Source organism: Uranotaenia lowii, chromosome 1 (genome assembly GCF_029784155.1).
Source record: "Uranotaenia lowii strain MFRU-FL chromosome 1, ASM2978415v1, whole genome shotgun sequence".
NCBI lineage: Eukaryota > Metazoa > Arthropoda > Insecta > Diptera > Culicidae > Uranotaenia > Uranotaenia lowii.
The window spans coordinates 100,116,930-100,130,878 of record NC_073691.1 but is presented as its reverse complement, the minus strand read 5'-3'; positions in this window follow the sequence as shown (position 1 = coordinate 100,130,878).

Here is a 13,949-nt window from a genome sequence, read left to right as displayed (position 1 = left end):
TGTTATTATTTTGTCATTTTTGTAAATTTATTGTCAAATATTGGTCCTTATATTAGTTCTGTCAGGTCATTTTATTATCAAATTTTGATTATAATTTTATCATAAATTTTTTTTCTCATTTGTCATAGTTTTGTCATTTTTATGATTTTTTTCTCATATTTTTGTCTAATTTTGTAATATTTGTCTTATTTTTTGGCTTAATTATTTAACCACATTTGGCGTGTTTTATTCAAAGTTTTGTCATTTGTCACTATTTTTTTTTGTCATATTTTTTAATTTTAGTAATAGTTATTCATATTTTCCCACAGTTTTGTATTATTTTTGTCAATATTACTTTAGTTTTATAACACTTGTTATATTTTTGTTTATTCTTTTCAGTGCTTTTTTGCAGTTCTCTCAAAATTTTTGTTAAATTTTTGTCAGTAACTCCACAGAGAACAGAGGTCGGGCTGGAGCTAAAATCTTGTGTAAAAATACCAACCGTTATTTTGAAGAAAAAATAACTCAGCATATAGCCACTAGATGTCGTTAAAAACAAACTTAACGAAGATTTGTTGATTTTCGTTAAATATGCACGCTAAAGTAAAAAATCACTTTCAAGCAATAATATACAACCTGTCTGCAAGTTTTTGAATGGTTATTTATTATTTAACATCCATCGCATAAACTTATGAAATTAAATTAAATAATCAAAAGGTTTCATTACGTATACAAACGGCAAAGTTTTAGATGGTTTACTAACAAACTTGATATACAGTTGAAAAGCTATGGATCCAACGTTTTGTACGAATAGCTGTAATCTTTATCGTTTGTTTGCATAGCTTTATCCAGGTTCATGAACTATAATTATCAACAAGAAAAACACAAATTTTCCCCTTATATTTACACAGATATTGATAACACAGGTCTACCAAATTTACTTTTTCCGAGATGCACATGGTTCAAGACCTTGTTATGACTAATTTTGGAGGCGTCATTGGTTTTTTCTTCTGGGCTCTCGTTTTCTAGATGAAAGTTTTAACTTTTGAAACAAAACAGAAATCCTTGAAAAAAATATGTAGACTAAAATCCCACGCAACGTTAAATTTTGTAATAAATTGTCTGAAATTTGGACGATTATATAATTCTTTGAAACTACAACATCTAGGAAAAACAAAGAAACCTTAATTGATTAGATTAGACAAATTGGTTCAAAATTAGTATTGTTTCCTAAAGGTTTGTTGGTTTATCAGTTACTACAATAATGATTTCCATTTCCAAGCGCCAAAATATCAGAATTCAGAACACTAGACGCATAAAAATATGTTTTGAACCGTAGGAAACAAAAATGATACTTTCTGTGTAAGTTTTAAACAGTATTCAAAAAAAACTATTGAATGATTGTATGATTTGAACTGATAAAAACACTCATTTGAGCTTCATGTTTCAAACTATTAAAACTCTATAGCCAACTATTTTCTATAAATGATTTCTACAATAACATTTAATGTGAGTGGAATTTAAAACTAGTTAGTAAATTAAAATAAGTGAGAAAATTGGAGCGTGTGAAACGCAAATTTTTATGTAAACATCAATTTTCGACCACGTGGCGACGAAAATTCAAAACATTATCAGGGATGCCAATTTGATGAAAATTTCTTATTTCCTTAAAAATCTTGGGCCACAATTCTATAAACATTACTTTAGGATTATGAATTCCTCTAAAGCAATGATATCGAGTGTAATGAGAGCGACGTTTGGGGGTGGTCTAGATTCCACAGTTATGGCGAAATCAAAACCAAAAGCTCCAATAAAACTGATGATATAGGATTTTGCGTCCAATAACAATTTTGGTTTCATCAAATTAAATTTATAACCATTGATTTCAATTATAAATAAGATCAATTCCACTGAGGTGTCTCGAGAAAAAATGATTTTTCATGTTTAAATTTAAATGAACTCTAGAAATTTTATAAAAAAAATATCGGGATTTGGACTGAAAACCCTGTTTTTTATTTGAAAATTTTGATTTCCAATGCGCGGATTTTGCAAAGATTTCTGGTGAAAATGACCGGGTTTGATCGGCCTAGATACGTTCTGGAAAGGTTAATCATGTGACATTTTGGATTTTGTTACTGTTTTAAACATATTCAAAAACCCTCTTCAAAGAGGGTCAATTTCACATCCAATCGAAATCCAATTCCAATCAATAATATTAATCCCTCTAAAAATTAACTAAATTATGATATTGGTTGCGTCTTGAAAGTTGAGGATTACTTGCATAAGACTGAAAGCAGTTTAACAAAAAAAAAACTGGCACCCCTGTTGGGTAACGGGGCAGTTCGTTTGGTTTTCGTTCACTAAGCAATCAGCACCATCTAGTGGCTATATGCCGAGTAATATTTGAACGAAACACTAACGTATTTGAGTTCAAATTCGTTCAAAGTTTGTTTCGAAAATCCACGCTAAAAAACCGTGCATTTTCATTACCAAAACAGAAACGGCAATGATAATTAAATAAATAAACTTTTGAAAATTTTTTTTTTGATAAATCATTTTACGATAAAAAATATCCGAGAGAATATTTTCAGTGTATGTCCGGATGAACAGGATGAATTCGCGCGATCCAGCCAGGTGTTCGTACGAAAATTCGCTTGCACTGTGGCCGGTCGATGTTTTTTTCAACGTGTTTCAATGAGAAGCGGTTTTTCGCGCGAATTGGAAATTCGCTTCGCACTTCGCACCGCGCTCACTGTGAATTCGACCAAAGTGCGTTGCGTAGCGAAAAATCACCCTACGTTCACCCAACCCAAAACCTCTACGCGTCAACCTCGAGGGCCGAGTACGACATCCCCACCACCAGATGGCAGCGTTTAACGAGAGCGAGAAGGCGGGGCGAAAAGGCGCGGCGAAGAGAAGAGGCGAAAATGTAAGGCGAGGCGAGGCGAAGATGTAAGGCGAGGCGAAGCGAAGTTGTGAGGCGAGGCGAAATGTGGCACAGGATGGGGAGGCGAAAGAACAGTGCAGCTACGGGGTCAGTGATCGGCCATTTCATCACTGAAAGCCTAAGGCGACAGCACAAAAAAGCGCGCCGCAAAACAAAATCTGTGCCCAGTGGTGAAGTTTGTGAAATCCGGAAGTGCCAAAGATTCCCAGGGATTTCCAGGTAAACTTCATCCCACTCCCCGTAGCAACATTGAACTTCAAGTATCGCCGTGAGTTAAAACCCCCCTATCCTGAATTCCAGGGCCCCTTAAGTTTACCCATACTCACCGGTATTTTGACGGCCACCACGCTACAGCGTACCCGAGAGTGTGCTTGAGACCAACGCGCGGACACCCCGGTTCATCACCGTAGTCTTGGACTTACCAAACCATTGTCCACATCCGGTAGTCCGCCTGAGTGTTGCGGCCTAAGCACGAGTCCGCCATTGCGAGTGGATCAGCCAACTCAAACCGCTGAGTTCGCTAGTTTGATACTGCAACGAGCCAGTAAAACCGCGACCGACCTAGGGAGAAGGTCCAAGGTCATTACCATACCCGAGTCATAATCGTCGTCGTCATTTGTACGTCAGCCCGTGTCCGGACCGCCCAGCCTATCGCCCGACTTTCGCCAATCTACATACTGGAACCAGGTGCTGCAACGAAGAATCGAGATTCCTCTCCGTCATCATCCGGTGTGGGTGTCGTCACCATCCAACAACCAACGTGCCCACAGCTGAGCACCATAACGACGGAAAGTTTCCCCCAAAAGTGCAGCAGAACAAGAGGTAGGAGATAGCTAAGTGGTGGGTCTAACAACGAGTGTACACAAATCAATAAACGTGGGAGGTTTAATAGTGAGCAATGTGTTTTCTTGGCTAGCTTTATCGTTCGAGCTTAAGCCGACCCTGAGGCGTTGTTCAGGGGAGTTCATCAATATTAACAGCTTACCGCCTGATGGTAACACTTGGCGCCCAACTAAAATTGCTCAAAACGATTTAAGTTGCTCGGTAGACATAACTCACAAACGCCATTCTGCGTGAGTCTCTGGGAAAACGCCCAGAAGCCCAACGAAATTTGATTTAACACACTACGCTCTTTGATTACACGATTATTTCTTGGGGTACTTGTTTAACTTCTAGGGGTCTTGGACATCTAACGAGAATCGATCAAGCAACCAACATATGAAAAAACAATTTAATTTAGTTTCAGTCGGAATTTAAATTTTCACGCCAAACCGGAAAATTTTTCTTTTGGTGGGGGGTGGAAGTAAAACCAAAACCAAAACCAAAGAGAACTTTATTACTCTTACTGTAACTTAGCAATCTAATTTTTCATTTTGGCAGCACATTCGGTTGTGAAATTATGTTTAATTTTGGATTTAGGTTCTGATTTTAATTTGTTATCATTTTAATTTGTTAGTAAGTTAGTAAATTTGGGTCGCAATTGCACTTGGACTCAATTTGTTTAATTTGGTATTTATGAAATATTGTTCACGTAATTGGTACCGTCTATTTTCGTTCTTAAAATTAGTTTATTTGTCCAATTACATATTTAAGATTAGTTTCATCAAGTCGTTTATTTACTAAACCCAGTTTATTTGTGCAATTAGAAAAACATAAGTACGTGTCGAAATTTTAATATTCTTTTTAATTTGTTTTAAATTTTCGTCACAGTTAGTTATACTACAAATTCATTTTAATTAGCTTGTTAATTAGTTAGTAATTTGTTCTTTTTAAAATCTAATTTCTAAATTTCACCTGCAGTAGTTTTTTTTTAATTTGTCACCATGGAGTTTTCGCACTTGCTCTCCCAGTATCAAGCGATGAATCCGGCTCACCTTACCGTAGATGAGCTTGAGTATGAGCTTCTGATTCGCAAGATTCCTTTCGACGGTAGTTTGTCACGTAACCAGTGCGAACGGTTGCTACGCGTGGACCTGAAAAAGGAAAAAAGTCGTTTAAATGTCGTGTATGCTTTTATCAGTGAATCAGTGGAAGACGAAATGCAGGTGTGCTCGGATAAATTACATTCAATTTCCAGCTTCTTGGGGGGTGGGCGAGCGAAAAAAGCACCTGAGCAGAGCTTCAAGACTAGAATCCTTCATGTCCTTTTCCGAATGGAGAGATTGAAAAGTCAAACCACTGAGGAAAAGGATTTGGAGGCTATAGCCTTGATAGCCGGCGAATGCCTTAAACTAATCAGTGTGTTCTTTTCGCTAGCTTCACCTCATCCAGAAGTGAGGAGTGCAGAAGTGGAGTTAATTAATGGTAGTATTAATAGAGTTCGTGAAAATATAGAAAGTGGAACCAGTAATGCTTATGAAATTGTTCAGGTGAATGATCCTCCAGAAGCGGAGGCAAATGAGGAGGTCGAAGAACAGGAACATAATGAGGATCAGGAAGAAGAAGATTCCGACGAGGATGAGGACGAAGACGTAGCAGCCGAATGCAAGCAAATGATGTTGGCTATGAACGCGTTAATGCATCGAGTCCAAGCTTTGGAGGCGAAGTTAACCACCAAGAAAAACAAAAAGAAGGATTCAAATAAAGTCACTAATAGTACGTTGAATGAAGGAAAGGAACAACAAAAAACAGAAGAAGGAAAACCAAAGGACTTCTTGGCCTGGATTAAAGAACGTAACAGTTCTTTAGGGAGTTTTAGGTCAAAGGAACAGGATGAGAAAAGAGTTTCATCGGCCACCAATTCCAGGGAAAATGTTCCAAAACCTAGCCGACTTCCTGTGCATAAATGGTCAATAAAATACGACGGCATGGATAACGGACGAAAGCTCAACGAGTTTGTGAAAGAAGCCGAATTCATTGCTCGCTCGGAAGGATTTTCACAGACGGAGCTACTGCAGTATGCACATCATTTATTCACGGAGAAGGCTAGGTCTTGGTACATGGAAGTTAGCGGAGAAATTCATTCATGGGTACAGTTAGTTGAAGAATTAAAATTAGAATTCTTACCGGTGGATATGGACTATGTCTATGAACGTCAGGCTACCAATCGGCGACAGGGACCCAGGGAAAAGTTCCAGGATTTCTACCTGGATATGGCAAAAATTTTCCGCAACTTGTCCAGTCCTTGGGATGAAAGGCGTAGGTTTGATCTTTTGTTCCGGAATACACGCGAAGACTGCCGCATTGCCATGCTCGCCGCGAATGTGTCAACAATTTCTAAAATGAAAGAGTTTGGTAAACGTTTTGATGCGATAAATTGGCAAATGTATAGTAGGAAAGATAACAGAGTGTTAGGAAGATCAGCACCGATAGAAGAAGTTTATTCAAACCGATTTAATGAATCACATCGGGAAAACCGATGGCCTAATTCTGGTCAAAACCGTGTCAGAACCCAGCAACCCAGAGCTGAAGGAAACAAAAATTTCCAAAAAAGCTCGGGCAAAGCGTTTGAAAAGGAGGATAGAAAAAGGGAAGAGACTGAAAAAGATAGGAGGTTTAAATCGAGCCATCAGACAACTCAAGCAGAGCCTACTCCGGGTCCTAGTGGAACCAGTGCCCTGCAACGGATCATTAAAGCATACATTCCGCCACGGCGTGGTGTGTGTTTTAACTGTCACGAGGAAGGGCACGGATTCCCTGAGTGCCGGAGGGATAGGAACTGTTTCTGCACGCTTTGTGGGTTTCCAGGATTTCTTTCCACCGAATGTCCTTACTGTTTCCAAAAAAAACTTAAAGAAGACTGTCCAATGAGGCGGGACAGGTCAACGGAAAATTCTATCAGACCTCAAATCATATCGACAGATCCTTCGGCAGAAATTCTCAATCAACTTGGCTACGCACGCGTGGATGAAACCATTGATAAGAATATCGAGATTGCCACGATGCTCGTTAATCTTAACAATGATTCTCGTCCTTTCGCGAAGATTGAGTTGATGGGAATTCCGGTCGTGGGTCTGCTCGATAGCGGAGCAGCAAAGACGGTACTTGGAATAGGAGCTAGAAAAATCATAAAATCATTAAAATTAAATCTTCAACCTACCAATAAACATCTTTCCACAGCAGGGGGAGATCATCTTGAAGTTCTTGGGTCAGTCGATATTCCAATCACGTTTAATGGAACCACCCGGGTGCTGTCCGTACTCGTGGCTCCAGAATTAAGTCGTCGGTGCATCCTCGGCTATGATTTTTGGATCAAGTTTGGTATTCGGCCAACTATCCAAGAGGCCGTAGAATCCGTTGATGCTAGCTTTGATCCTGACCTTGAAGAAGAAAAAGAAGAAATTAGTTCAGAGCAAAGAATACAATTAGAAGAAATAAAACAGATGTTTTTAGTAGCTGGTCCAGGAAAATTTGGAAAAACCAGCTTGTTAGAGCATCGGATTGAATTGAAGGAGGAGTTTGCTCACGCGGAGCCCGTCAGAAAGAACCCGTACCCCTGGAGTCCGGAAATCCAGCGGAAGATACATGGAGCGATAGACAAAATGCTGGAAGAAGGTATTATAGAGCCGTCCGAGTCGGATTGGTCTCTGCCTATCGTACCGGTCAAGAAACGGGACAGCGACGAAGTAAGGGTTTGCCTTGACGCAAGGAAACTGAACGAACGAACCAAGCGCGACGCTTACCCTCTCCCCCACCAGAACCGTATTTTGAGCCATTTAGGAAAATTCAAATACTTATCGACCATAGATTTATCTCAGGCGTTTCTGCAAATCCCTATGCATCCAGATTCACGAAAGTTCACAGCATTTTCAGTTCCCGGACGAGGTCTTTTCCAATTTCAGCGCCTTGCTTTTGGCTTGGTCAACAGTCCCGCGACCTTAAGTAAGGTAATGGACCGAGTGTTAGGTCACGGGGTTCTAGAACCCTTCATCTTCGTTTATCTGGATGACATAGTGGTAGTCAGTAATTCTTTCGAAGATCACCTCGACAAATTGCGTGAGCTTGCCAGACGATTGCGGGACGCAAATCTATATATTAACCTTCAAAAATCAAACTTTTGCTGTCATGAACTGCCGTACTTGGGCTACATTTTGTCCCGGGACGGACTACGGCCTAACCCCGATCGTATACAAGCGATTTTGGGATATCAGGCCCCCAATTCGGTCAGATCCTTACGCAGATTTCTCGGTATGGCGAACTACTACCGCAGATTTATCTCTAACTTTAGCGAACTCACTGCACCCCTCACCGACTTGTTGAAAAACAAGCCGAAGAGGGTGCAGTGGAACAACGCAGCAGAAGGGTCATTCCGGGCTATCAAGGAGAGGCTCGTGACAGCTCCTGTGATGGCCAATCCTGATTTTGACAAACCGTTTTGCGTCCAAACTGATGCGAGCGATACTGCAATCGCTGGTGTGCTCACGCAGATTCAAGAAGGGGGGGAGATGGTTATAGCATTCCATTCCGAAAAACTGAAAGGCGCGGAATTAAACTACCATGCGGCAGAGAAAGAGGGTCTTGCAGCCCTAAGATGTATAGAAAAGTTTCGATGCTACATCGAAGGAACCCACTTCACCCTAGTCACCGACTCCTCAGCCCTCACGTTTATTATGCGCGCAAAATGGAAATCTTCTTCTCGTCTTAGTCGCTGGAGTATAACACTCCAGCAATATGATATGGAAGTCAAACACAGGAAGGGAAAGGAGAACATAGTTCCAGATGCCCTCTCTCGTTCTATCGAGTCTCTGGAGCCACTAACTGAGGACCTCTGGTATCAAAAGCTATTTGAAGCCACCCAAAACGATCCGGAACAATATATTGACTTTCGCATTCTCAACGGAAAATTGTACAAACTTGTATCTTCCAAATCCGACGTACTTGACTACACTTTCGAGTGGAAAGAATGCGTCCCGAAATCAAGGCGCCTCAAAGTAATGCAACAAGAACACGATCTTCAACTACATATTGGGTATGATAAATGTATTGAATCCCTCAAGCGTAGGTATTATTGGCCTCGAATGGCAGCTGAATTAAAAAAACACATTGCTTGTTGCGATTCATGCAAGGAAACCAAACATACCACACATCCTACGACTCCAGAGATGGGAAAGCAACGAGTTGCAAACAGGCCCTTCCAAATTGTGTGCATAGACTACATACAGTCTCTTCCCAGGAGCAAGCAAGGTAACGCTCATTTGCTAGTCGTCTTAGACGTATTTTCGAAGTACAGCTTGCTTGTTCCTGTGAAGAAGATCTCGTCTAGTAGTCTATGCACCATTTTGGAAGACCAGTGGTTCAGGAAATTATCGGTACCGCAAATATTGATCTCTGACAACGCTTCAACGTTTCTCTCGAAAGAATTTCAAGCGTTGCTTCGAAAATATGAAGTGCAACATTGGGCGAATTCACGTCATAGGAGTCAGGCTAATCCTGTCGAACGTGTTAATCGGACAATTAACGCGATGATCCGCTCTTACGTTCGACAAGACCAACGGCTGTGGGACAGTCGCATCTCCGAGATTGAACACGTACTTAATAACACCGTTCACTCGACTACTAAATTTACGCCGCATCGAATACTGTTTGGAAGCGAGATTATCACGCGCGGGTTAGAACACGAACTGGAAAACAACGAAGAGCGATCGGAGGAGGAAAGAATGGAACAATTTAATAATATTAATCAGAAAGTATTTGAAACAGTGATGGAAAATCTTCAGAAAAGTCACGAAGAAACTAAACGTAGATACGATTTGCGACACAAAACATATGCACCTGTTTTTCATGTTGGTCAACGCATTTTTAAGCGAACCTTTAAACAATCTTCGGCTAGCAATAATTACAACGCGAAGCTAGGTCCGGTGTATACTCCCTGTATAGTTATAGCAAAAAAGGGAACAAGCTCTTACGAAGTCTCAGATTTGCAAGGTAGACCTCTCGGAATTTTTTCAGCTGCAGATCTTCGAGCATAAAACAGCTCTAAAAACGATCCAATTTAAAATTAAATTAAAAAAAATATATATATATAAATTTTTAAGTATTAAATATTTAAAACAAAATACGGCAGAACCCAAACTTTTTTAAAATATCTCGGGATAAATAGCCGATTTATTTTAAAGTTTTCAAATTATGTGCTTTAATCTGCACCAACATTTTGCAAGCTGCTGAAAATGCTAGGAAATTTGTTAAAAAAAAACTTACTTGAAATTTCCGAAATAAAGCGGCTTGATCGTGTCCTTCGAACCAACTAGGATGAGAAAAGAATTCGTCCTTCTGTCGCCGTAACGTCAAGATTCCGCGGAAAAAAAAACCTGCAGGTGAAATTAAAAGAAAAATCCAAAATCATAATAATGTGCTAGTCAACAAATCAAAATTAAAAAAAAAATAATAATAAAAAATCAATAAAATGAACCACCCTAGGCCCACAGTGAATGTACACCTAGCGAACTTGCATGCAAGATGAGGGTTTTAGTGTGCATCTTGTATGCATTTCGCCGGAAGAGTTTTGCTGTGGAGCTTACGGGAATTCCTTTGCTCGTATTATTATCCTGAGCAGATGCAATAAAATACACACACACTGGATCACTATCACTTACCTTCCGATAGAAAGTCTGGTCATGTATTTTCCCTTTTCTCCCTCGTTGCGTACGTTTGAAGGGCCACAACATTTCAATGATCCGGGCCCTTACTTCAAACGACGATCGTCTCCAAAATGGATACAACATAATGCCCTGAAACGTAAATGATTAGGAAGAATTACGGAAAAATATTTGATGTAGTACTTACCACGTTGAATTCGCTAAACATTAGCATGTCTTCTTTTCGGATTCTTATTCCCATTTTCATTTTGACAGTTCCATCACACGCTCACCAAAAGAAAGTCATTTAGCAATAAATTTTAGTCACTTATCTAGATCAGTTCCGACTGAGGAAATATTTCAATGAACACTTACACCAAGAAAAAAAATGATTAAAACTGTAAATAATGTAAATATTTTCCGGAATAATAAAGGCGTCTTTGTTTAGAATAAGTTATTTAGAAATTTGTATCGTAATAATTAAGTTAAAATTACTTGGTGTGGATTGTTTTTAATTTAGTAAATATAAGTTTCAATTTTTTATTAATCATTAAAAAAAATAACTTTTCACTCGTTTTTCAACAATGTTGGTCAGTAACCTAGAGTAGTGGGATCGCTGGAGACCGGAGTCGAAGACGTTGATGGTCAGTAAAGGTTTAACCTCTAAACAGCGCGGAGTTGATTTATCAACGTTGATGCCTTATGACCCCGACTCACTATACACTCTAATGAATTGCTAATCATTCTCACCAGGGGTCCAGATCTCCTGGATATTGAGCAGGGGGAACAGGGTTGGTCGTTTCACAGAGCGTTTAAAAGTGTTAAACAATGCTTTTTGGGATATTCTGGTTCAGCAGTCATGTGTCTGGTACCGTATTTTATGTCTTTAAAAAAAATGTGTAGCTTGCTAGCATTTTTTTTAAACCCGAGCGAGGGGAGAGTGTACCAACGGGTAGGTTCTCTGTCAATATCGTTGATATTTTGTCCGCGGAAGTTTAAATGTGCCGAGAAAGTGCGTTGCGTAGCGAAAAATCACCCTACGTTCACCCAACCCAAAACCTCTACGCGTCAACCTCGAGGGCCGAGTACGACATCCCCACCACCAGATGGCAGCGTTTAACGAGAGCGAGAAGGCGGGGCGAAAAGGCGCGGCGAAGAGAAGAGGCGAAAATGTAAGGCGAGGCGAGGCGAAGATGTAAGGCGAGGCGAAGCGAAGTTGTGAGGCGAGGCGAAATGTGGCACAGGATGGGGAGGCGAAAGAACAGGGCAGCTACGGGGTCAGTGATCGGCCATTTCATCACTGAAAGCCTAAGGCGACAGCACAAAAAAGCGCGCCGCAAAACAAAATCTGTGCCCAGTGGTGAAGTTTGTGAAATCCGGAAGTGCCAAAGATTCCCAGGGATTTCCAGGTAAACTTCATCCCACTCCCCGTAGCAACATTGAACTTCAAGTATCGCCGTGAGTTAAAACCCCCCTATCCTGAATTCCAGGGCCCCTTAAGTTTACCCATACTCACCGGTATTTTGACGGCCACCACGCTACAGCGTACCCGAGAGTGTGCTTGAGACCAACGCGCGGACACCCCGGTTCATCACCGTAGTCTTGGACTTACCAAACCATTGTCCACATCCGGTAGTCCGCCTGAGTGTTGCGGCCTAAGCACGAGTCCGCCATTGCGAGTGGATCAGCCAACTCAAACCGCTGAGTTCGCTAGTTTGATACTGCAACGAGCCAGTAAAACCGCGACCGACCTAGGGAGAAGGTCCAAGGTCATTACCATACCCGAGTCATAATCGTCGTCGTCATTTGTACGTCAGCCCGTGTCCGGACCGCCCAGCCTATCGCCCGACTTTCGCCAATCTACATACTGGAACCAGGTGCTGCAACGAAGAATCGAGATTCCTCTCCGTCATCATCCGGTGTGGGTGTCGTCACCATCCAACAACCAACGTGCCCACAGCTGAGCACCATAACGACGGAAAGTTTCCCCCAAAAGTGCAGCAGAACAAGAGGTAGGAGATAGCTAAGTGGTGGGTCTAACAACGAGTGTACACAAATCAATAAACGTGGGAGGTTTAATAGTGAGCAATGTGTTTTCTTGGCTAGCTTTATCGTTCGAGCTTAAGCCGACCCTGAGGCGTTGTTCAGGGGAGTTCATCAATATTAACAGCTTACCGCCTGATGGTAACAACCTCCGTCGTACGATAACGTGGTTACGGCACTAGAAACCCTTGACCCGAATGAATTGACGCTTGTTAAGGTTAAGGCTAGATTGCTTAGCGAAGAAATTCGAAGACGTGAAAGAGATGGTGCTAGTGAATGTGATAGCACGCCGGCAGCATTCATGGGGAAAACCACCCAGACAACCAGAAGTCGTATTTTCTTTTACAGATTACATCGTATAGAATGTTATTTATACTCATTTTCGTATATCTGCACATACAATGTGCGTTCCATGGATATTCTTTATCGTATTTAAAGGCATTGCATGATTTTATTACGACATGAAGAGTGACTCGTATTTATGTACATATGAACTCGACCTTTGTGTACGACAATTCGCAAAAATCCGTGAAACGACCGATATACGGTGATCAGCCGTGACTGATAGATTTTGACGTGCTATGCATAAAATAATTCGAAATAAAAAACGTATATAACTGCAATGATCCGTAATAATGTGCATGCAATCGTATACCTTTGCAAATTGATTCGCATGTCTGATTTTCGTAAAACGTATTTGCTGGCAATCGTAAAAGAATACAAAAAAGTTCAATAAAATCGTTTATGATAATGGGACATCGATGATTGGAATCGTATTGAAGGAGGCTTCAAAATATTGGTCTATTTTTAGATCATCGATGACGTGTTCTACGATTTAAAAGATTTAAGTTATAGAAATATACGATTTTCTTTTGGTTTAATGCCTTTGAAGCAAATCCCCTTGAATTTTTATATTCCAGATAGCGTCGAGGAACCATCATGAGCTGCAGATCGTATGGTCAGGGGATCAAGTCCAGGTACTAACAATTACTTCATGAACGTTGAAAAAATCAGCAATCAGGCAAATAATAAATTTGTACGATATAAACTTGAATTTGACAGCAAAAAAGGCATTTCTTTGAAATTATCTTTTTTTTTTATTATTTTTGGGAATGAATAAACCAATTGGTTTAAAGTACAAAAAAAAATAAATCTTATTTTTATTCAACTGACGGAAAATGAGAGCCCTGCATTCAAGTCGCAAAAGACGACCAAATAAGTCGTCAAACTTGCCATATTGTTACGAAGAATGTCGTGTATTACAACCTCAATCATCTATATGATGATGTAAATTGTCATAGTATATTCCAAAAAGAATCAGGGTAGTCGTACATGATGCGCATGACAAGTCGTGCAAATCGTAATTTAATACATTCCAAATCAAGAATATGTTTGCTAATGTACCTATATGGCCTCCAAAATGATACGTATATACTGGTTTTGCTACATTATATACGATATGTTTA